This window comes from Peromyscus maniculatus, chromosome 15, assembly GCF_049852395.1.
Source record: "Peromyscus maniculatus bairdii isolate BWxNUB_F1_BW_parent chromosome 15, HU_Pman_BW_mat_3.1, whole genome shotgun sequence".
Classification (NCBI taxonomy): domain Eukaryota; kingdom Metazoa; phylum Chordata; class Mammalia; order Rodentia; family Cricetidae; genus Peromyscus; species Peromyscus maniculatus.
This window is the reverse complement of record NC_134866.1, coordinates 80,238,255-80,262,921: the sequence shown is the minus strand read 5'-3', so window position 1 is coordinate 80,262,921 and position 24,667 is coordinate 80,238,255. Positions and strand designations below refer to the sequence as shown.

The 24,667-nt window shown below is 41.9% G+C and overlaps 1 protein-coding gene across 1 annotated transcript in view; it reads right to left on the bottom strand.

Moving 5' to 3' along the window:
• Mast4 (microtubule associated serine/threonine kinase family member 4) overlaps positions 1–24,667 on the bottom strand; it is a 594,548-nt gene that overhangs the window by 509,385 nt on the left and 60,496 nt on the right. The gene's annotated exons all lie outside the window — the stretch shown is intronic.

Here is a 24,667-nt window from a genome sequence, read left to right as displayed (position 1 = left end):
AAATGGGTAAAACTAGAGATCATATTAAGAGAAAGAAGCCAGATACAAAGAGGCAAATACATTCTCTCTGTTGCAGAACACTTTCCTCCAAGCTCAGTATGGCTTGAAATGGGAGCAACTGTGATAACCTGCATCAATCTGCCAAGATTGGGGCCACTAATAATCCCCCATGAAAAAGATGGGTAATACATGCCCAGGGCAGGTGTGATAGGCCTTCGCCAGTGACATGTAAGTATCAGTTCATAATCCTGGGGAAAGGAGACTCTCCTTAGGTGATGTCTATCCCCATAGGTCACCCATGTTGTGGTAAGTAATCTAGTCCTTCACCAAGGCTGTTCTATGTAACCCCAATTTAACTACCTGATTCACCAAGCTAAACCTGGGTGGCATGATTACTTTCACCTGTTGTCAGTGACTTATCTGGAGTAAATACAAGTTTGTTCGCACCACCCCAGGATTAGTAGACAAATACTCATATTTGTGATCTAGACTTTCTAAAAGCAAACACAACAGACATGAAATAGAAGGGGCAGGATTTGGAAAGAGGAACAGGACCAGCAGAAGAGTTGGACAAGATGGAGACATTGGATGAATATGAGCCAAAGCATAGTTGGCATATATTGTCGTAATGAGGCCCTGGGCTCAATACTCAGGATCAAAAGGAAGTTATGATGAAACCCATCATGAGTATGTGCTGGCAAAACACAAAACTGCATTTATAGCTCAAACATTCTGTAGGCGTTATCTATTTTACAATGATTTAATCATGCAAATGAGCCTGTCACCTCACATACTTGTTATGTTTTGTGGTGAAAACATCCACTCAGGACCTATTTATTAATTTCCATTTTTTACATAATTAACTGTAGTCACTTTGCTCTACCACAGCCCACAGAACTGCGTGACTCATCCCTCTCAGACCTGGTCCTTGACAACCATCACTCTGCTCTCTGCTTCTCAGCACTGCTTTCTAGGTCCCACACATTAGTGTCTGTCTTTTCTACAGCCCAGTTCATTCACTCAGAAAAATATACTCCAAGCCTTTCCATGATGGGACAGAAAGCACACTCTAAAAATCTCACCTCCTAATCCCCAGTTCCGATGGAAGCAGATTCTGAAAGCGCCAGGCTTCACAATCAGGTACATCTGGACCCACCTTGCTCTGTCTGGCTCAGATATTCCCTTAACTCAAGCAAAAGTTTCATCTCCCAAGTCTCATGTCAGTGGAAACTTGGTGTTTAGAGGTGGAATCTCTGGGAAATGATGATCAGAACAGTAGGAGAGAGCCCCCTGTGACTGAACTCACAAAGTTTTATAAGGAAAGGGAGAGCAGGACAGACAGGCGACTAGTATTCCTGCTATGATAGGATGCAGACGTCAGGGACCCTTACCCAGAACCTCCACCTTGTTCTTTGGACCTCAGGAGAAGATAGTTAACCTTTTCATTTATGAAATACCCTGCCTGAGGTGTTTTACTTATTAAAGCAACAAACGCTGGCTAATACACACCACCAGAAAAATCCTATCAGGGGATATTGCACAGTTGGCTCCCACAATCTGCATTGTTAATGATTCTTCAGCTACCTCCGACAGAGCACGACAAGAATCCTTCCCTCGGGTTTCAAACACAGGTTTCCCAAGTGCATGGCCAACACCCCCTCCCACCCACAGTCTCTGCAGGATTCTCTCCGCCATGCGTCTCGCTATTTTCTAGACACTGTCCAGACTGGGCTCAAGTATCAATTCTATGAGAGCATCTCCTCAAACACTTTTGCTCTGGACACCCCAAGCTTTGCATGGCTAGTATGACATACCTTATTGTATTCTCCGTCTCTCCAACCAGTCCCAGGACTGTGAGCATGATATCCCCCTTTTTTTTTTTTTAAATCATCACTGCTACCCTACAAATGAGTAGGGCACTCAACAAATGTACCTGATCAGCTGCTTTTGAAAAAAAAAATAAATGAATGAATGAGTGAGTAAACTTTGAGCAAAACCAAAATGGCTGAACGGCAGTGTTTACCCTCAGATGGTCTTTCATTATCCCAGAACAATAAGCTCAAAGGCACACCAGAGAGTGAGGAAGAGAAATGCCAAAGGAATGAAATTAGTCCCGAGACCAGCATGGACTTTTACAATGCAGTTTCTGGTGACTGCGTGCCTCCAGTTGTAACTTGGGGATCCTTTACAAGGCTGTAATTTTCAAATCATGCTGCCAGCTAACTACTTTTATGCTAATTTCTCTCAATAAATGTGATTGCTGGGGAAGACACACACGCTTGTTTGTAATCGTAAAGGCCAAAAACCTTGAAAGCACCACTTCCTAAACTTTTAATTTCCATCCTGGGTGTTTGGTCAGTACTTGCCTCGGTTGGAATAACGGCCACAGAAGGCACTCTATAAACGTCCAATACCCAGGGTTGTGATGATGCATGCTGGAAGTGTACAAAGCCCTCTCCTAGATGACCTTCCAAAGGGATATGTTTTATGAACAAACAAAACCCAACATTGGACCTGGTAGCCCAAATCCCAGCATGGAATGACAAATCAATATGTAATTTTCTTGACAGAACCATTATTTTACAACTTCTTTATATTTTCTAAAGTGTGAAAGAGACTTCTCTAGAGCTCTGGCAAGCTAAATTCCCCTAACAATTACCTTTATAATTTATTTGATAAGCCAGGAAATTTTAACACCTTAAGGTTAAATATAAGCTTAAAATAAAATACTTTCAGTGTGTGTGTTGGGGGGGGGGTGGCTACTCACCTCCTAAGGAGACACCTCTTGTGTGATGGCTCCTTAGGAGGTGAGTAGCCACCTAGAGCCTAGAGCCAATTAGGAAAAGTCTTTCTCTGCAGCAAGTGCCTGGATGATGGGTTTACGATCCCATCTCTTCAAATCAAATATTTATTGTCTCATGTTGCTCTTTATTAAGGCATTCCAGTGCAGCTTTATGATGAATTAATATTCCCAGGTCTGAAAACCCTTCTGAGTGTTCCACAAGCATCGTGCACATATTAAAATTTTCAATAGCCTGCTGAGGAAAAAGAGCCTTGGGGAACATCGTCTGCCTATCAGGGACTCTGAAGACCCGTGAAATTAATAGGAGCAAAAATGCTTGTGAAATGTTTAAGTCTCCCTGATGGACTAGTTGGTCGCACTAGTTAGTGGTCACAAGTGACATATAGGTTTCTACTTCCCTTCATGTGCAGTCAGCTCTTGGTACTATAATGCCCTTTCTTTGCTTCTCACATCCATCCACTGCTTCTAGCTATTCGTTCACTCCATGGTTATACCACTACCCACACTTCTTCCTCTAGATCCCCACCTATCTTTACAGACAGCTGCCACATCTCCCAGTTTTCAAGGGCAATAACTCTTTGTTTTAACAGCCCTTGCACATCAAGCTTTTAGACGCACTTGTACCTAGGTCACTCTGTCCCAACTCGAATTCCTGAGTGTGTTCAAATTCATGAACATTTTGCATGTCATCTGAGCTATCCAAAGTAGAGTAGGGCAGGTGCTTTTCTTGTGATGGTCACTTTATTTCCACTAGCATATATGATGACCATTAGCATTTCAGGCTATTGGCTCTTACACCATGCTCTCATTCAACCGAAATGATTGAAATGTTAAAGGGATTTTCACATACGCTATCATATCTCTAAGTGAGCATCTCTTTATTCATTTTATAGAAGCATCTAGATGTTTGAACATTAGAACAAAATGTAATATTTATATCCTATTAAGTTCCACCCTGTTAAATTTAGATCTTTGTTTCATCTCCCAGGAATCTTGTTGGATCCTAATTCTGTTCATCAGGATACTCCCTAACTCTTCAAAAGTCGATTTGATGAACCCTCCCCCTGATGTTTCTGGCCAGTTCATTAAGGAGCCAGTTTTCCTCCCTTAAAATGCCTAAAGGTATCACACACAGTACCAGTATCCAGCTTCAATCAGTTATGACTTGTACGTGAGATTTGTACGTGTTTCTACTACTAAAAATAATCATTTTATATCATCTTGTAACAAAGTATGAGTTTCATCTGAGCCGGGTGATGGTGGCACACACCTTTAATCCCAGCACTCAGGAGGCGGAGCCAGGCGGATCTCTCTGAGTTCAAGGCCAGCCTGGGCTACAAAGTGAGTTCTAGGAAAGGCGCAAAACTACACAGAGAAACCCTGTCTGGGGGGGTGGGGGGAGAAGAAAGTTAAAAAAAAAAAAGAGTTTCATCTGGTATGAATGAATACCTATAGTTAACTACAACGGCTCCCAGTGGAAAAGTCTGCCTTCCTTATATCCACTGCAATGACTATCTATCATTCCTTAACAACTGTCCAGTGTTTGCATGTCCTTCCTACACCTGAGCTTCTACCCATGGGATTGATCTCATGAGGATGGGAGCTCTTCACCTTCTATTAGGGAAGAAATAAGGAAACTAAATATACACATGGCCTTTCCAAGGCCAGGCAGCTTGAGCATGGAGAGGCTCAGCAAACAGTCATGTCTATCAAGACCTCTGGGTTTAGAGGGAAGAGCATAGGTAATTTGGCATGCATCCATGCTATTGACATGCAGAGTCAAAAACAGCACGCAGCAGCGAGTGCTCAGTCCATTCCCTGGGCATGGGATGGCTTCTTCTAAGCTGCACAGTCTCTCTGAGAGCCTGTGACCGGCTCTGTGGATTTCTAGTCAAAATATCCAGTATCCACCTAATAACACCCACAGAGTTTCTGTTTTTGACAACCAAGGACTCTGATAACAGTCTCACAACTGACTTGGTTTAGAAGTCTGCCCAGAGTCCTTATCAACATAGCAGAACCCATATCTCAGCCTTTTTGAAAACGAGACATGACTAATGCTCACTCTCCAGTCCTCAAGGACTGCCGGCTGTAAGTTTAGCAATTCCATCTACAGGTTTTCTCAGGACACTGGGACACAATCCATCTAAAACAAAGAATCTGAACTCACCGAGACCAAAGGTGCATTTACTGAATCTTTTCACTAGTCTTACGTTTCTAATCCATCTTTCCAAGGTTTCCCCCAAATCCCCACCCAGCTTATCACCCATTCTCTTTAACAAAACAGAAAAGGCAAATCACAAACAGAATTTTTTCTTCTCTACAAACTGTAGATACTCCAAGAAGGAGCCTTATATTCCCAGGCTTGTTCCTTTCAATGAGTAAGCAGGTTTTGTTCGTGGGATCCCAGACACTCTCACAACAACCCAAGTAGGTACAAAGGAAAACAGTGCCCTTCTCAAGACTTTCTGCCTCCTCTCCCCGAAAAAACTTAGTCACTAGACTTTGGTCTATTATAAGTCAATACGACGTTTTTAATTCCCACGCCATCCTGCCCAAGATTAGATTCTCAGAATTCCCATACAATGTTTTTATTCTTATTTTTAAGGAAAACATCAGCGTCTTATTTTTATGGAAAACATCAGCGTCTATGACTCAAGGAATAACCACACTGGCAAGTTTTAACTTTCACATTATAATTCAAAAGCCTTCTCTGCAGAGACAAAGTTAAACAGATAGACTCGACTTCAAGTTTCAAACATTGCATGTACTGTGCAATGTTGGAAACATAATTTTTAAGTGTTTGCTCATAAAAACTCAAGATATTCTACAGATGACCACTTGTTTGTGCTAATAAACAACGAATACAAAAGCCATGCAATAATGCAAAAAAGCAATATGAAATATAGAATGTGATATATAAATAACGTTCAAACAACACTGTCCATGCAGCTCGTTCAAATAAAAAGATGCACGTTAAAGTAACTGCCCATGGGAAATGGAGAGAGAATAAAAATTGGCTAAGGCCTAAGAGGGGGAAGGAAGGGAACAACATTTAACAAACCTTTCAACTCGCAAAGCAATGGCACTACTCCCTGCTCTCAGTCAGTACTTTGGGGAAGATTTTCCTTGGGAGTGAGGGAGGCTGTGCATGGATGCAATTTGATTAGGGCAAGCCTCACACACCAAAACTTATGTACATGTGTGAAAGTCAGTTGCTTTTTATTTCATGTTCTCATTTGTTGAACATGATTTGGACTCAGAGCAGCCCCGATATTACATATCATGCACTATGTGAAAGAATTAGAATATCTGTGCATGTTTTGGTCAGTATGTAATTGTGCTAGAATGGGAGAGATTAAAGCTTGCCGATGTAAGATGTCTGACAAGGTGTTTGTATAAACCAAACAGCACTTTTTCCAAATTTTAATTACATAAATACCTTAAAAGAGTTGGATGTTCTTAACACAATCTAGGTTAATGGAACACACATTCTTGAAACAGTTGGTGAATCAATTAGCTTCATTTTCAGGATTAAATTAAGGGAAAAATTAACTTGGACGTGTGTGAGGTCACTGCTTGCTGCTGGATGGAGCTCAGTTTAACTTCTCATAGTTCCCTCTCAGCTATGAATGCTAGAAGAACTGTTAGAATATTTCGATGTTAAAGCGTTGTACTTCTGTGGTATGCCAGAGGTTAATCCTTCAAAGAAAGAGGCTAAAACCTTACATCTATAGCAAAAAAACAAAAAACAAAAAAACAAAAAAAAAAAAACCAGTATTTTATAGACACAATGAACACCTACCAAAAACCCATTTACACACCTTGTTCCTTCAACACACTAACACCGCCTTTCTGGCAGAGAGGAGTAAACGTGGGACCCGGTTCTGACCGATGGAATGCTCAGGAAAGTTACTACTTGAGCCTTGGGGACATTTTTGTACAAAAGGGCAGATTGAGCTGCCAAGGGACCCGTTGCCTTCACCCCTCCTTTGCCTTCCTATTGAAACACAGAGGAAAGGCCCAGAAGTCCACCAGGGAGATAAAAAGGTGAGCAAGGGTGGTGGAAAGGGCACCCAAGGTCTCCCGTGAGAAACAGTCCACCAGCCCAAGACAGCTGGCTCAAGATTTCTTGTTCAGAGCAACAGGTAAATTCCTTACAGTTGAAGCCATTATTGTTGGGTTTTAGCTGAATGCATTGCTAATGAATACAGCAGCAATTGAAAATACAAAAACTATGTAAATGATGTAAAAAAAAAACATTTTAAGCACCAAGCAAGAGAGACTACTATGATCACAAATTTATAAAAATACATCTGCTCCAAGATTAAACAGCAACACGGGAAGTAAAAGAAGTTGCATCAAGGGTGTAGACCTGTGAATGGGTAAAGTGAAAAAAAAATAATTTCTTTGCAAATCAACACACTTTTCAGTGGAAGGGAACACTATTAATCAATGCTTCAAGAACAAATGGAGAACATCCCAGGCAAACTACAGTGTAAGAATAGTATTTTAATTTCCTAAAAAGCTCTCAAGCACCATCTTTATCTCACTACTTAATTATAAAACTATTCCCTTCCTCTCATTAACCATGTAACATCAGCTCTTCGCTGTCTTTAGAGTATGCACTGCCCTAGTCTTTATAAGGGAGTTAGTGCAAATCAGCCATGAGACGTGAGGCTGGAACCCTCAATGAAATGAAGATCTCTTCCAAATAGTCGCCTATCTGCCATCAATTAAAACTATCTATTCAGAGAAATTCTCCAGACAAAATTGTCATGTAGACTAACATATTTTTATCTGAAACATGAGAATATAGTTCATGCTTATCAGGTAACATAATTAAATGGCTTTCAAAATCCTGAGTTATAAGAAACTTGGACCAAATGATCTCCCCATGAGAGAAGTAAATCAAGGATTAGATGTAAAAAAAAAATTGCAGAAAATTATCCTGAATATGATAAATAGCATTTGAATTATGTTCCTTAAAACTCAGACCCATGCATGACCAAAGGGAAAAAGAGCTACGACTAACCCAGAAGATCAGCAACTAGAAGTCATTTCTATTCAACCTTGGAACGTTATTTCCTGTTAAATAAGATGAGGACACATGAGACTGCCACGCTCTATAACAGACTCACGTAGTACAAGAGCTTAATTATCACACCTTCCCTGGGATTCACCCCCAGTTCTATAGCGTAAGCCACCAAACCTTGAGCAACGGCATCAGGAATCCCTGGCCAGCCCCTCAGCAACCTGGCTTCCCGGACCCAGCACTCATTCCCTTACCCTCAACGCTGAACTGACATCCAGGCTGGCATCTGGAAGATCAACTCCGGCCCAGTTTCTCCTGGCATAATCCCTTTCTTCATTCAAGGCTCGAATCAAATGTCACCTTTCAAATGCCGAATCAAGTGACCCAAGTCGAAAGCCAAGTTTCTCCTTCTGTGCCTTCCACTGTTAACTCTCTCATCCTAGAAATAGTTCCCCTTGTTCACAGGTCCCCAGAAGTTTCCTCTTCCCTGGGGAAGGGACCAAAGAGCTGCACTGCAAATATCCACTCCAGCTGAGGCTCCGATTTGTGGTCATCTCACCCTTCCCAGATGCTAGCCAGCTTCCACTCTGTTCTGCTTGCCTCGCCCTTCATCTGCTGAGTCCAGGGGAGCTTACACACACACACACACACACACACACACACACACACACACACACACACACACACACACACGGCTGCAACAATGTTCCATTCCTTGTAGGTCGCCCCCACACGACCCCCTCCCACAGCCACCATCCCAACTCTGATCATCTCCAAACAGTCCTAGGCATGCTTTAACCAAGAAGCTTGTGCTATCCGCCTTTTCCCATCACGTGAGAAAACATCTGTGACAATCATTTTGCCTCAGTTTTCTAGAGAACAGTCCGGGATCAATCGGCTCCACTGGCTTGGGGCTGGTAATAGGCAACATATCCTGTAAAGGAGCATCTGGCAGAATAAAACCACCCAGTCAGTGGTCAGCAGGAAGCAAAAAACAGGGAGGGGCCAGGGTTCCATAATCCCCCAATGACCTAAAGCCCTCCCCTAGCAAGTTGTCAGGTAGCCTCCCAGCCAGATATTCTGAGAAGGCGGAAGGGTAACCTGTGTCTCTCGAAGACTGGCTTCTCTGAAATCAAAGTCTAAGACATCACAGATGCAGTGCATCTCGGGCTGTTCAATGGTCTGTCTCCAGCGGAATTGTTACTCACACACTAGCCTGGGGGTTAGAACGAGGAACACGCATTGTGGATGCTGTGTTTTCACTGTTACTAAACTCCTCCTTCCTCGAGTCCTGGAGTGTGTGTGTGTGTGTGTGTGTGTGTGTGTGTGTGTGTGTGTGTGTGTGTGTTTTGCTTCCTGCTGACCACTGACTGGGCACAAGTTACCAACCCAGGCACAAAAGCCCCACTCCTAACACGTTCTCAGAAGGCAGAGAGATAAGCTGGGAGATGAGGTTGCACACAGCTTGCAGACTTGCTTCAAGCAAGGAGACCAAAACGTGTCCACTGATAATTAAGCAGAAGAAATACTAGCACCCAAGAAGTTTGCAAGCAAGACTTTCTCAACGAAAAATTCTGTACAAAACTCCACTAAAAATTAGAGATAACTATTACATGAAGTTTTCTGACCATGGATATTTTTGCCTAAGTGAAGAATGCATGCCAAGTGTAGAATTTATAATTCTAATTCCTTGTTTGCAATTCCTTAAATCACAAACTTGATTGCAACCTGTGGTCTGGCTTGTGGTCTAGAGCCACGGGCCAAGTCTCTGGTCCCATGGGGTCACTTCCTCCGTGGCACTCCAGGGGAAGAGTTCCCTTAATATTTGGCAATCAGGAAAGGATTTAATAAAATATGCAATGCAAGATTCAAAGCATGAGTTAAAAAGTAAACCACCAGTTGTGATGTGGTTCTTTTCAAACTCATCCCACTGTTTGACAAAGGATGGAGCTTGCCCTTAAGGCTTTTAATCTGTGACAAGTAAGTGAAAAGTAGTTCCATTTTCAGAGCATCAATAGCAAATACAATTGTCATAGAAAGGAAGGAAGGAAGGGAGGGAGGGAGGGAGGGAGGGAGAGAGGGAGGGTGATGGAAGGAGGGAGAGAAAGAAGGAAGGAGAGAGAAAGATGGATGGATAGACAGACAGATGGACAGACAGACAGACAGATCAATTGATCGATAGATTCTTTTTGGCACTACTATTAGTCACAGCGGGTCCATTCCAAGGACTGAGGTATGGAGCAAAGTGATCGATGATGTCACGAGCAGTGGTCAGCAGTGAGGTATGAACTGAGAGCATCAAGGAAGAAACAGGTAGTTAAATCACAGCTCAGAACTTATAGTTGGGTGTCAAGGAGTCACTTAGATACTGCCACCATGAAGCATTTGAGGGTTTCGTAGAGGTCACAAAAGATGCGAGACGAGGAGAGGACAAGGGCCAACAGAAATGGGAGAATCAGAGATCATCGCACAGCTCAAATCAGACTGGATCTCATGAAAAAGAATTCAAAACAAAAGCAAAAGCTGTTCCCCTCAGGGAGCCAGATACCTTGTAAACCCTTATAGTCCTTCTAGGTCTGTGGGGGGGTCGGTTCCGGGACCCCCCACAGGGCAAGCAGATGCACTGAAGTCCTTTATATAAATCGATGTGGTATTTGCATAGAACATCCACACCACCTTCCCTGCTAGTTATCCTGAGACACATGCACACAGCCCAACACTGGTTCTCACTCTAGACTCCATGGTACTTCATTATAAATGTTCACTCATCTGGCCCCCCTTTTACCAGCTATGCCAAAAATGTTTTCCATGCTCAACTCTGGATTTCTTATAACACTGAATACAGTGTAGTACATGCTGTCTAAACAGTGTTTATACTGGATTATTTAGGGAATGATAAGGGAAGAGTTGAGGCTATTCAGTATAGACATGAGGCTTTCAGGCATTTTTCAATGCATAATCAGTTTAGTCTAAACACATGGAGCCCATTGCTGTGGAGGGCCAAATGTCTTTCCCAACGAAGCAGTGAACTGGGGATGGAGGCTAAGTCATCTGAAGAGAGAACAAGGAATAAATCAAAGACCTTCTTATATCACCCCTTAGCCTTTTGTCATGCCCCAACCATGGGATAGAACCCAGCATACAAAACCTGCTCCCAAACTAGCTCATGTTTTCGGAGCAAAATGGGTGCTCTGAATACAAGATAAGCAAAAACAGGCGCGCCAAACAGACCTCCTGGGTCCTCGTGTTTTCACAAGCCCAGATTATACCCTTCCCTGAAGCCCAAAACAAAGTTCTGGCCCTTGCCCTCTGACTCTGCTGCCTGACATCTGGATATACACATCTGTGTTTGCTGCTCTCACCCTACATACGGCCTCCTTCCCACAAGTCCCGATGAGCTATCCTGCTAGGTGTGTTCATACAACCCAATGCTTAGCTCACACTAGCTTTTGCTGCATGTCTTTATGAATGTTCAAAATTTAGCCCTGGCCCTGTTACCAGCTCTGCCAAAGGTGGATTCTGAAATTTCATTCCCAAGCTGTGGTTTTCACATGGCCTCACATTTCTCCGTGCTGTTAATTTATGGGGGAAATACTATTGAAAATTATAAAGTCACAGCCATATGAGTTATAGGGACTTCTGCATCAATCTAGGAGCTTGTAAATTTTATGGAAAAACAGCAGCCCTTGAAAAGAAGAGTCACTAAAGTGGTTTCATGTTTATTTCTATTAGATGAGACACTCGAGCCAATTTCTCTACTAAATTAGCTTTCCTTGCCATACTGCAGCCAGTGGATGACAGCGGTCCCAAAGGCTATGCATTTTAAGTCACGTGAAAATCAAATGCGCGGGAATGAACATTCCATTTTGGTTTTGGCACACCACACAATTCATTTGGTGTGATTTGTGCAATCTTTCCCACACTGGAGATTCCATATAGGAGGGAATCATACAGCAAACACAGATGATCAGATATGACATTTTAAAAAGAGTGATACACTTTTTTTTCCAGCTGTCCAGGGCTGTGTAAACATCAGCACCATCACACACACACACACACACACACACACACTTCAGAGTCATCCACAATAAAAGTGTGGTCAAGTTTGGAAGGCTCCAAAGGACATTTGTAAACATAGACTTGGCAACTTTAAAAAAAGCTCAGAGATGCAGGAGGGCAGGATGTTAGATGATTGAGTTAATCACCTTCTTGGACCACTGTAACCTCAATGACAAACTAGACCTGCCATGTCGCTAATAGTCTAGGGACCTGACCCTAGAAAAATTAAAAGAAAATTTCATGCAGCAGAAGCCCAGGACTAGTATTTAAATCCCTAATGGGAATCGAACACACAATGTAAAAATTACTCTTCTACCAGAGAGAGTGGGAAGAAACTTTTATGGAATATTTTCTTGGTGCAAAATGCTACGCTAGGAACATGTGTTGACTCCCTACTTCTTTTAAATGTTTTTAAAGACTTGATTTGTGTGTTTTATGTGTGTGTGTTTTACCTGCCTGCATGTTTACGTGCTACATATTTGCCTGGTGCCTGCAGAGGTCAGGAAAAACTCCCCCGCGCCTGGAGTTACAAAAGGTTGAGAGTGGACAGGTGGGTTCTGGGACTACAACAGGGGTCCTCTGCAAGAGCACAAGGGCTCTCAACATTGAGCCTATTTTCTAGTTCCAGTATTTCTTATGGTTCAGATACGAAAGGACCCCATTTACCCACCACTATGTAGAAATAGGTCAGCAGTTTGGAGCAGGTACTGCTCTTGGAGGGACCAAGTGCTGTTTCCAGCATCCACATCCAGCAGCTCACAACTGCCTGTAACTCCAGCTACAGGAGACCTGATGCCCTCATCTGGTCTCCATGGGTACTACACTTACATGCACATATCCACACACAGACACACAGACATACACAGACAGACAGACGCAGACACACACACGCACACACACATTTTTTTTAAGAATAGAAAGGTTCCTCTAAAAGCCTCATATATGGAAGACTTGGTCCATAGCTGGTGGCTCCGCTAAGAGGTGAATGACGCATTAGGCAGCTAACTTTATCAGTGCATTAATCAACTGATAAGCCCACAGCTAAGCGGATTATTAGGCCTAGTTGGAGGAAAGAGATCACTAGAGGAGTGCCTTTGAAAGTTTATCTAACCCTTCTTCCTCCCTTCTTCCCTCTCCCTCACTCCAGGCCACCTCGGAGTGTCAGCTTTGCTCTAACTCATGTTCCTTGTGACGATGCTCTGCACTATGAACTAGAAACAACACAGCTAAGCAACCATAGACTAAGACCTCCTTCAAGTCATTTTTCCCAGGCATCTTCTTACAGCAATGGAAAAAACGAATGCACCTAAATGCACTAGCCTGTAGGTACTAAGAGCCCCTGCCACATTTCACCAGTAAGGGAACTGCCACTCCGAGAGGCTAAATAAATTCCATATCCAATCAGTGACAAAAATGTGATTTAAACCTCCCATACTTTGTCTCCCAAGGTGGCTCTCTTAGCAATGACTGTGTAGCTAAATGCTGGCACTAGAAACATCTCTGTAAGCACCAAGCAGGTTTATCCATATTTAATAACTCTCTGGGGGTGGGGTGGGGTGGACTGAGTGTGGAGTGGAGTCAGAAGGATTATTAAAGAAAGTATAGGAGAGAAATGTTGCTTGAAGGTACAAGTAACAGAATAAATCAGTGAAGGTGAGAAGTACAACTTAAAATAGTACTCTTCCTGAGCCTGGTAGCATGTGACTATAAGCCCGGAACCTGAAACACAGAGGCATAGGGATTGCCTCAAGTTTGAGGGCAGTATAGAGTGAGTTCCATAGGCCAGTCTGGGGTACATATTTGAGGCTCTATCTAAATAATAGTACCCTTCTAAGGAATCACTTTCTTACTAGTAGGTCTAATTTCCTCATTAATTAATTACATAATTTAGAGCTAAATAGAGATCCCAGGGCACTTAGCAGAATGTTACCATCATCCTGGCCACTAGATACCAGCTAATGTTGCCTAGGAAAGGCCATGCCAACCATGACAGCATGCTTCTAAGAGACAAATGAAGATATTGAGCAGGCAAGAAAAATAATATGAAGCAGGACAAGCAAATGTCCTCACCACTTCTATTCCAGACGGCTCCAGCACTTTTCCTACAGTGTATAACATGTCTAGCATTGGCAAGAGAAGAAAAAACTTGTTTTTCCACGGGTCTCACAAGCTATTATCTCATTTCTTCCCTTTTCCACAAAAATTCTTTAAAAGCGCTCTCTCTCTCTCTCTCTCTCTCTCTCTCTCTCCCCTCTCTCCATACACACACACACACACACACACACACACACACATATATATATTCATTCTACTCTTATTTTCTGAGTTTTGAAAATTTTCTCAGCTACTGTCTCTTCAAACATTGCTCCTGTTCTATTTCCCCCTTTCTCTTGCTTTGGACTCCAACATGATTGTTAAGCCCTCCTACCTTATCTGATGGATGGATGGATGGATGGATGGATGGATGGATGGATGGATGGATGGACGGACAGACAGAGATCTTCAGCTCTGTTCTACACTTCAGGAAAAAAGTGACTGACTTATCTTCCAGCTAAGTTACTCTATTTTCAAGTGACTTATTTTCCAAACTATCCTTTCAGGACTGTATTTTTGTTATTTCCATTTCTGACTGTAACAATGTCATTTGTTTTTATAGTTTCTAGCTCTCTAACAAAATTCTCAACTGCATCTTTTCATTTTTTATACATACTGATAAAGTTTGTATTCATTTTCTGAATTCCATGTTCATCTGTTTTTACTTTGGATTCTGTAATTTTGAACAAGCCTCATCTTCCACCTTGTTCTTCTCCATGTACAATCACACTACCTTCATAAACTCATCCACTCTCATGGGTTTAGATGTCTCCTACGGTGGTTCATTCTTACTATCAATTTGACTGGATTCATCATCACCTAGGTCACCCATTTTGGGGTGTTTCTGTGAGGGTGATTCCAGAGGACACTAAATGAGCAGAGAAGACCCAACCTGACTATGGACAGCACCATCCCATGAATGAACAACCAAGAATGAAAGAAGGAGGAAGAGGAGGAAGAGGAGAAGAAGAAGAAATGGGAGCTGGAGTGGCAAGTCAGCATTTACAAGTACTTGCTGCTCTTGCAGAAAAACAGAGCTTGATTACCAGCAACCATATCTGGCAGCTCACAACCACCTAGAACTTCAGTTCCAGGTGATCTGATGCCCTCTTCTGGCCTCCATGAGCATGTGCACACATGTGTGCCTTCACATACACAGACACATATGTATTCATAACGTCCTTTAAAAAGAAAAACAGAGAAAGCAAGCTGAGCACCAACATACACCTCTCTCTGCTTCTTGACTCTCTATGAGTAGGTATCATGCTATGGATGTCACACCTTTGCTGCCATGATGGACTGTATATCCAAACTATTTTTCTGTAAATAATCCCAGTGATCATATTATGAAGAACACAGTTGATGTTCTAGAGTGCATATTCTGAGTGCAGAGTTCCTATTGTCACTATTTTATAGTCAGAGTCTAGAGAAGTGCCTGATACATATTAATTAGGTGACGATAAAAAATTATAACATGCTAACCTTATGTGCTGGTGCAGGTCTGTAATTCCAACACTCAGGATGCTGAGACATGCTGGGGATGTCTTTCTGGATGCTGTGAATGTGTGTTGCTCTGATTTGGTTGATAAATAAAATGCTGATTGGCCAGAAGCCAGGCAGAAAGTATGGGATAAGCAGAGAGGAGAATTGTGGGCAGAGGAAGGCTGAGTCAGGAATCACCAGCCAGACACAAAGGAAGCAAGATGTGAAGGCAGAACTGAGAAAAGGTACCAAGCCATGTGGCTAAACATAAATAAGAATTATGGGTTAGTTTAAATGTAAGAGCTAGTCAGTGGTAGGCCTTAGCTAACAGCCAAGCAGTTTTAATTAATATAAGCCTCTGTGTGTTTACTTGGGTCCAAGCAGCTGCAGGAATGGCGGGTGAGAGAGATTTGTCCTGACCACGGGCCAGGAGAGACACAGGAAAACTTCAGCTACAGAAGCAAGATAATCTCAAGTTTGAGATCAGTGTGTCCTATGAATTAAGAGCCTACCTCAAAATCAAATTCTAGATTTCAAGCTTTTTGGCGGCAGAAATTCTAATCTGTCCTGTTCAGTTACAGAGAAATCAAGGAGGCATAAGATTAAGTCCTGAGGGGAAAAAAAAAGAAATACTAATTAACCTGAACCTGTCTGACTTCCATGAACAGAATACTTTGACAGGACTGTTTCTATTATGACTTACTCTTGAGGTACTAAAACATGTGCACAGAGCATACACAGGAGCACACAGTACACACATGAGAATACAATAGACAGAATTCGGCAAAGAAACATCCAAATCACCAAATACTCCACAACTAAATAAATATCTCTATTGAAGCACCCCATTTTTTTCTTTTTAAAGCACATTCTGTAGCTAAATCATCTATGGTCGCCACATAGACTTGTTCTTAATTTCTTCTTTTCATTATCTTTAAACAGATGGAAGTAATAAAAAGCATCCAGCATGCTCAGCGTTCTAATTACTAGGCTATAGCTCTTTTAAAATGACACCACCCCTTTGACTTTACACTAAGCTCCTTACATGCCCTAAGTGTAGCATATTAAGAGCTCTTGAGCATATTAAGAAGCACCTAAGTAAACGAAAATCCTTCACTGTATTATAATATTTAATTAGAAAAGAAAGGGACTCTGTAATTATGGGACTTTACATGATGGAAATGTGAAATAAAGAGCTTAAAATCAAATGATGTGACAGACTCTTGAAGAGAAGTCTTTGCTCTCCTAACATTTTGATTGTCTATGTTTTGCATGAGAAATTGAAGACTACTGCTTAATTATTATGTCCAATGTACAGATCACAGAACTCTCTAAGACAGAAACGTAAATTGGAAAGGGAGTAAGAATAATGAAAACTGTATTTTTATGTAAATAATCCCAGTGATCAGAGCATAGAGCATAGATAGTGCTCTAGAGTGGATATTCTGAGTGTAGAGTTCTCGTTTTCACTACTTTATATCCAGAATCTAGAGGAATGTTTGTTCCATAATACATGCTCATAATGTCTGATTGAACTTAAGCTCTTCTCAACAGGAGGGAAGCCATGCCTAGTGCAGAAACCTAGCCAACACTCAGGGCTATCCAAGTCATGGATCTTGGAGGAGAACCTACAACCACCACTTTACTAAACAACATCATCCTCAACTACATTCTAAATGTGTCCTGATGTCCACAGCTAAGTGTTGTTTTCACACCTTCATCAAGGAAGCTTCTCTTTGTGATAGACAAAGACTTACAAAACAAAACAAAACAAAACAAAACAAAACAAAACCAAAAAGCCACAACTGATCAAAACACAGAGTTATAGGGCCCAGTCCCAATGGATACATACATCTATAACACAATTCCCATACCTAAGGCTCAGGGGTGATTTTAGAAGAGAGAACGATTGCAAGAGCCAGAGGAACAGGGGATTTGTTCTGAGACTGCATCTCCAGGAAATATCAGAAGAGACACCCATGAAATCTCACCAAATGGCTGCCTATTCACAGCCTGTGATGACGCCACTAGACATGCTAATGTGGAAAGGGAAAAGGTCAGGAGACCTCGACCTTAAAGAATGCTGACAACAGGAGAAATAGCCTTCCCCAGGAAGGGCACACCAACTAGTTATTCAATACCAAATGGTCTGCCTTGAAAGCACATATGTATAAGTAACATGATACAGACTGAGCAGGCTGTATTTATGCATTTAGGAATGTTGAGATATATAGATATATATAGAGAGAAATAGATCAACAATCAAGGAAAAAGAGACTATACATTTGAAAGAGAGCAAGGGGTGGGTATGTGGAGTGTTTGGAGGGAGGAAAGGGAGGGGGAAATGACACAATTATATTAATCTCAAAAATAAAAAATTGTTTAAGGAAAAGTATAAATCAGATAACTCCGTGAAGCAGAATAAAAGATAATGAGTATTTTTAAATACAACAAAGTAAAAATACCACTAAAACATAGTAAGTGTTAACCTCATGTGTATATATAATCCCAATACTCAGGAGGCTGAGGCAGGATGCGCTCAAGCTTGAGATCAGTGTGTCCTATGAAGTGAGACCCTGACTCAGAAACAAAAGCAAAAGCAAACAAAAGCAGGCGTGTGCTAACTAGTGCACTAGATACTGGGAACAGGGACATACTGCAGACCTATATGTCTTAACTACCATCACCACTAGAAAAGCAATCACCTAGAATCCATGGTTCTCTCTGGCTTTATGAGCATCTATAATGTGTATGTTAGGTACATACAAAAAAAAAAGCAAGCATATAACAAAGTGCTACTTCATTTTCTTCTCTTTCTTTCAAAATAAAAATTTAGGTCACAAATTCACCTCATCTCCTACAACTAAATCATTGCTAACTATGTCGGAATGCACCCTACATTTAGAAATATTAAGAAATTTCTTCTGTAGGCTATTTTTTCTTAGTTATTAAGGGCAAATCCAAGTGTCTGCTTTGGTTTTATTTTACTTTGGAGTCGTCTTCTCACTGGATGGAAAGTTCATTGCATCATCTCAAAGCTGATGTGGCAAACCCTCTCACAGGCTTCCTGGAAAGTCCTCAGCCCAAACGTTACAGCAGACCCTGGAGCTGACTACCAAATGTCTTTTTCTTATCTCACTAGCAGAGTCCAGATATATCGTAAAATAACATGCCCAGGCCAAAAAAAAAAAAAAAAAAAAAAAAGACAACATCTCCACATTGTGTCTACAAAATATTCTTGGGCCAGTGATGTGGGTTAAAAAGATTTAGGGCAAGCACAGAGCAGAGACACATACACGTCTTTGACTTTCTGGCTTCACCGGTGGCTCCTAGAATGCAGAGGCAACACCAGAAAGGTAATAGCCATCATAACGTGATGAGGAGACAACACACTGAGAATGCCTGGCAGACCCAGACACCACACGGCACGGGCAGGTGCCATACCAGCCAAGAACTGCGACATCCTTTCTCTTCCCACGGTGTTCAGATCACCACTGAATCTGATCCTCCTCAACCTGCATATTACTGATAACCGATGGACTAGAGGAAATGATCCCCTTTGATAGCACTCTCCCTAAAGTTTATAACTCACCGTATTTTCAAAAATAAAGATGCACTGGGTGGTAGTATAGGATTTTTCTCATTTAAGCAGGGCAAATGTATTGGGAGCCTGGCTATACTTCTCTGGTGCTAAGGGAAATTAAGCATTTAAGAAGACGCAGTCTTTAATTAAATAAAATTAACTAGAAAAGAAAAATCACATGGGGGTTGGGAAATCCAACCCCCATTAATGAAAAGTCTGAATTATAGTATTTAATTGTTCTACCTTTATTTTCACATTAGCAAGGTAATTATATGTGCATAAGTAATGCTTCTAAAATATGTGCTACCACTCCCAAAAAGTTTAATTACAAAAATTAAAATCTCACCCAAAAGCCACAAAAACATTTGACTTTGCAATAGAAAGTGTTTCTAGTGCGCAATCAGGAGTTCTTCTAGCCTTCCCATATTTATCATTAACATAAAGGAACCACCGCAGACAGGACAGTGCCACTTACTAAGTAGTTACACATGTTCTTTGAGTGAGTCGTGGCCAGCCTGGAGGCAAGGTGAAACGTCTCTCTGCAATCCCACGTGTAGGGTAAAGAGGCTCATGCCCAGGACAGCCCATCTCTTGGTGACTACTATACATGAGTCATGTGGAGAATGTACCCCACCTCTGTGATACACATAGACACTCTTCTACATGCCAAGGGGGTCCCCACCAACACTCCCACCAGAAAGTGACTTATCCTAGAAGACCCAGAAGAAATGCCTTGTGCTCTCGGACATTCATTGGCTCAGTACCTGACACCTTTAGTGGAGTGTGTTGGACAGCAGCGACTGTGTTAATATAGCTCTTGTCCTCTTGTTGGGCTAGACACTCCTCATGAGCATGTCTTCTTTGCATCTCTAGATTCTATGAAAAGAAAACCCTCAAATGATGTTTTCCAAATGACCGAATGATTTTAATTATGATATTCCCTACTGCCAACATCAGAAAAAATGCATTGAATTCTAAGTTACCACTTATTGAGGATACTTAAATCCCAGGTGCCTTAACACAGAATCCTTAAAGAAAAAGTTGCTCAGCTTGCCTTTTGGCCTAAAAAATCATCTAACCTTGAACACCCACACGACTTTCCATATTGCAGACCACTTCAGAACTTGTGGTTGCATACTCCTGTCTCGTTAGATAGATGGGTGGGTACCTACAGCAACTCACAGCTGACAGATTCCAAACTGCAACTTTGGGTCTTGATACTGTTGACTTGCCAGCTGTCATTCAGAAGCATCTTCCTGCTGTGGTGAAGACCAACTTCCTTATTCTGCAGCATCCCAACACCAGGGCACAGTGCCCAGCACTTGTCGGGCATTTCAAAGGCATGGAGTGAATACACCTTCGAAGGGACCACACTGAAAGGCAGGGCCTTTCCCACCACACCCTGTGGATTCAGGATGCCTATCTTACAAAATGCAGCTTAGAAAATAGGCACTCAGTTCAACAATCCAGGTAACTCACTCTCCTCTCGGTACGGCGTTTCACTTGAAAGACTATATGCCAGCTGTTGCCTTGGCAATTCCACTTGCTTAGCTTTAATTTGATATTGATTTGAAAGGAACGAATGGGAGGGGAACCCCATAGCGGTTCTATAATTAACAGTTGGGCTTACATAAAACTTGGTTGGAAATAGGCTGGTCTTTGTGACACTGTTTTTCCCAAGTGAGAGCTGCAGTCCCTTTTAGTCTAGACAGGCTAATCAGAAGGGCTCAGCTTGACAACTGAGGGTATGTTCACAACAGTGCCTGAAATCACACATAGCATATAGCCTATGTATATAGCTTTGGGACGGAAACTTCAAAAAGCAGAGTCACGAAGCACCAAATCCTCTGCTACTATTTGGTGCCCTAGAAAGACATCTCATGCCACGTTCTCTATGGCGATCACCAGCTCCTGCTGAAGAGGCATTAGCAAGTCACCTGGCTACCGAACAAACTCTGTGGACAGCCATCCTCGTGTCCAACATAAACACATGTCCCCCTAGAAAAGCACCATGGGGACTTTAAGGGACTCTCAGCACTGTACATTCTTTTAATTTCTGCTTTGCCACCCCCCTCCCATGCTTTGTAAGCGCGTTCCATTTTCTAAATCATTTTTTAAGTGATATCACTCTGGATTCGAACTGAAGAACCCAGATGCTATCAGTAACCAGGGTGCGATTCCCAGCCATCCCAATGGTTAAAAAGAAAAGACAGGCAGCCAAGCAGAAAGGAAAGGCCTAGAGAAAGCAGCAGGCCCCACCACTGCATGGGAATTCCACTGCCCTCGATGACGGTGCCTGCACACACATCTTCCACTCAGGACCACACAGTTATGGAAGCAAAATCCGATTAACTGAAAATGCATACAGGGAATTATACCGCAAATACTGATTTCACTTTCCATCGTAAAAGGCTGAAGAAAAATATTGCTACTCGATCAGGAGGAAATGGGATATCAGCATATTAATGAGGAATATGCAATTTCTTCTCCCAGTGAGATGAGGCAGTGTGATGTTTATTCTATGAGGGTACAATTAGAATGTTAAAGGGTCCCTGGGCATTGTCCAATTGTGATCGGTTTGCAGATGGCTAAAAGATGCAAGGCTCTGGAGATATTCTCTTTGATGATAAGGCAGTGTCCTCTGTTAAAACAATGATAATTTTTATCTATACTTGTCACCCAGTGAACTAGATGGGCTATTGATTTAGGTTAGACATCCAAATACCCAAACAACGATAGATGCTGCCTGCATTTGGTCATTACTAGAAGGCCAAGACAGATTTTTCATTCACCTGATCAACACTCAGTCTATGAAGTAAAAATAATTTACACAACCTCTAAACATTTCTTTTGTGTTTCTTATATTTTTATTGAATCTTCTCAGAAATGCAGTGAATAATATTTGCTCTATAACTGCAAAAATAAATAAATAGATGAAATAGAGATTTGATACTACAAGGCAAAGTAAGACATATGGGCTCTCAAAATACAATTTTGCTTGGGAAAAATGAAACCAATATACTCAATATTTGAACTTACATGCATTATATACCCAAGAATTTTGTCTCACAGATAAAAACAAAGGCATTTTTTTCTTTCCCAAGGCACATGAGAAGGAAAATATTTCATTTTGTAATTCATAAAATATATGTGAACCCAACATTTAGTGTACTTTAAAACAGGAGGGTTTTCTTTTTCCAGAAGGTCAGGTAAGATGAGGGAGGTGTGTTTGCCATGCAAAGAACGGCCTTAGAATGGTCTCTCTGATTGAAGAGAAAAGCCAGCGAACCTAATCAAATGGGGTTATCAGAGTTTCTTTAATTGAATCTAGAGTCCCACCCACACTGTCTTCTGATCAATATGCTCAGTGCTGCTGCTTCTTTCGCAGTTACACACACACACACACACACACACACACACACACACACACACACACACACACACACACACACAAAGATAACCCTGAGACAGATGGGTGATGCACCGCAACTTATTTTCACTGCTAAGCGGAGTTAACATACCCAGGGAAGCTGTTGCAATTACTGAATAAATGGAAAAGGGTTAAATGTGGAGTTTAATGGGACCGAATTGAATAACATCCCCAACTTCATCAGCAGGCAAACAGGCAATTTCTAAGGAAAATATGCTAGAGGAGGCAGATCTGAGGCAGAGAACACATTCACATTAGCTCAGAGTTATTTAAAGCAGAAATCTAAAGTGAAATTTGATAGGCAGTGGTCAGTCCAGTACCCAGAGAAGCACACACCCAAAGGGTCTTTTGGGTACATAGCCCCTCTGCAGAAACCCCAGCAATGCCTTAAGCCCCAGTGCAATTGCCCGTCCTCTGTGATGTCACATGCCTCACTTTCTTCATTACTAGCATCTTGGTTCTTCTCCTTTGAGAATCCATCCCTAACTTTTAGACACCGCTGTTGGATTTTTGAAGTCATTAAACATTTAATACTTTCCAAGTTATAAAAGGAAGGAAGGAAGGGAGGGAGGGAGGGAGGGAGGGAGGGAGGAGGAAGGAAGGAAGGAAGGAAGGAAGGAAGGAAGGAAGGAAGGAAGGAAGGAAGGAAGGAAGGAAGGAAGGAAGGAAGGAAGGATGAATCAAGAGGGGGCTCATTGTTAATGGCTTGTGGGTTTCATTTTCACATTAACACATTAAAAGCTCTGCATTGTGTCATTCTTCACACTCAGAACAGGTACTGCCTACCACACTTTCAGCTGGATTGGCCTGTTTATTAATGAGCCAATTCTCTCAGCATGAATGTTAGCACAGATGCACCTCGCAATGTATGAGAAAGTGCAAAATAACTCTGGAGTGATGTTTCTTGCTTCCCAAATTAGACTGCAAACCCCTTCAGAGAGAAGCTAATCTGAGTGTTCCTCCTGGCAGAACGTTACCTTTTCTAGTCTCTCTCAGGTATTGATGTTACAGGGCAAGCTGGCTCAATGATTGGTTTTTGGAAAGAAAAAAAAAAGGAGGGGAGGGGATTGAGAGGGAGGGGAGGGGAGTTGGAGAGAGGGGAGGGGAAGAAGGGAAGGAAGATGGGAAGGAGGAAAAGAAGAAAGGAAGGAAGGGAGGAAGAAGGAAGGAAGGAAGGAGGGAGGGAGAGAGGGAGGGAGGAAGGAAGAGGGAGAGATAGGCAGGGGAGAGAAAGGAAAGACAACCTCGGACAAAAGACTGCCTTGCATCAAGACCACCAAACTCTGGCAAATTCACTCCCCAAACTGGACTATATCGTAACTTCCCGAATATCATGCTGATAACTCCCATGTTTTACAATCGACCTTTGCCTCCTTTTATTACTGTCTGGGAACCAAACACCCAGATTCTGCTTGTGGCTCTGGCAGCACCCACCTAAGGAGTAGATTTACTTTATTTTCCTGTTTTCAGAAATAGTCAGTTACAAAATGCTTAACCTATTCTGTGAAAATTCTATGTACCTAAATTTTAATTTTGTGTGTAGGTGTGTGCACATGTTTGTGGATATGTGTGTGCATTGTGTGCAAGTGCACTGTAGAGGCCAGAGGCTTACATCAGATGTCTCCCTCAATCATTTTCCATCTTCTTTCTTTCTTTCTCCTTTCTTTCTTTCTTTCTTTCTTTCTTTCTTTCTTTCTTTCTTTCTTTCTTTCTTTCTTTCTTTCTTTCTTTCTTTCTCTTTTTTCTTTTTTTTTTAATGTATGAGTGCTCTGTCTGCACATATGCCTTCAGATCCCATCATAGATGGTTGTGAGCCACTATGTGGTTGCTGGGAATTGAACTCAGGACCTCTGGAAGAGCAGCCAGTACTCTTAACCGCTGTACCATCTCTCCAGCCCTCCATCTTATTTCTTAAGACATAGTCTCTCACATAGCTTAATACTCACCTAGAACTGCTGGCTAGTAAGCCTAAGTGGTTTTCCCATCTCTTTGATACAGATGTGCACCACCATGCCCATCTATCTTACTTGAGTTCTGGGGATTTGAACTCAGGTACTCATGTTAACATGTCAACTAAGCCATCTCCTCAGCCTCTAAATTTCCTTTCATAAAGCTGGAAGACAAATTCCTCTCTACTCCACAACAACCATAGCCCTTCAAATCCTTGGCTAAGCTCTTGAG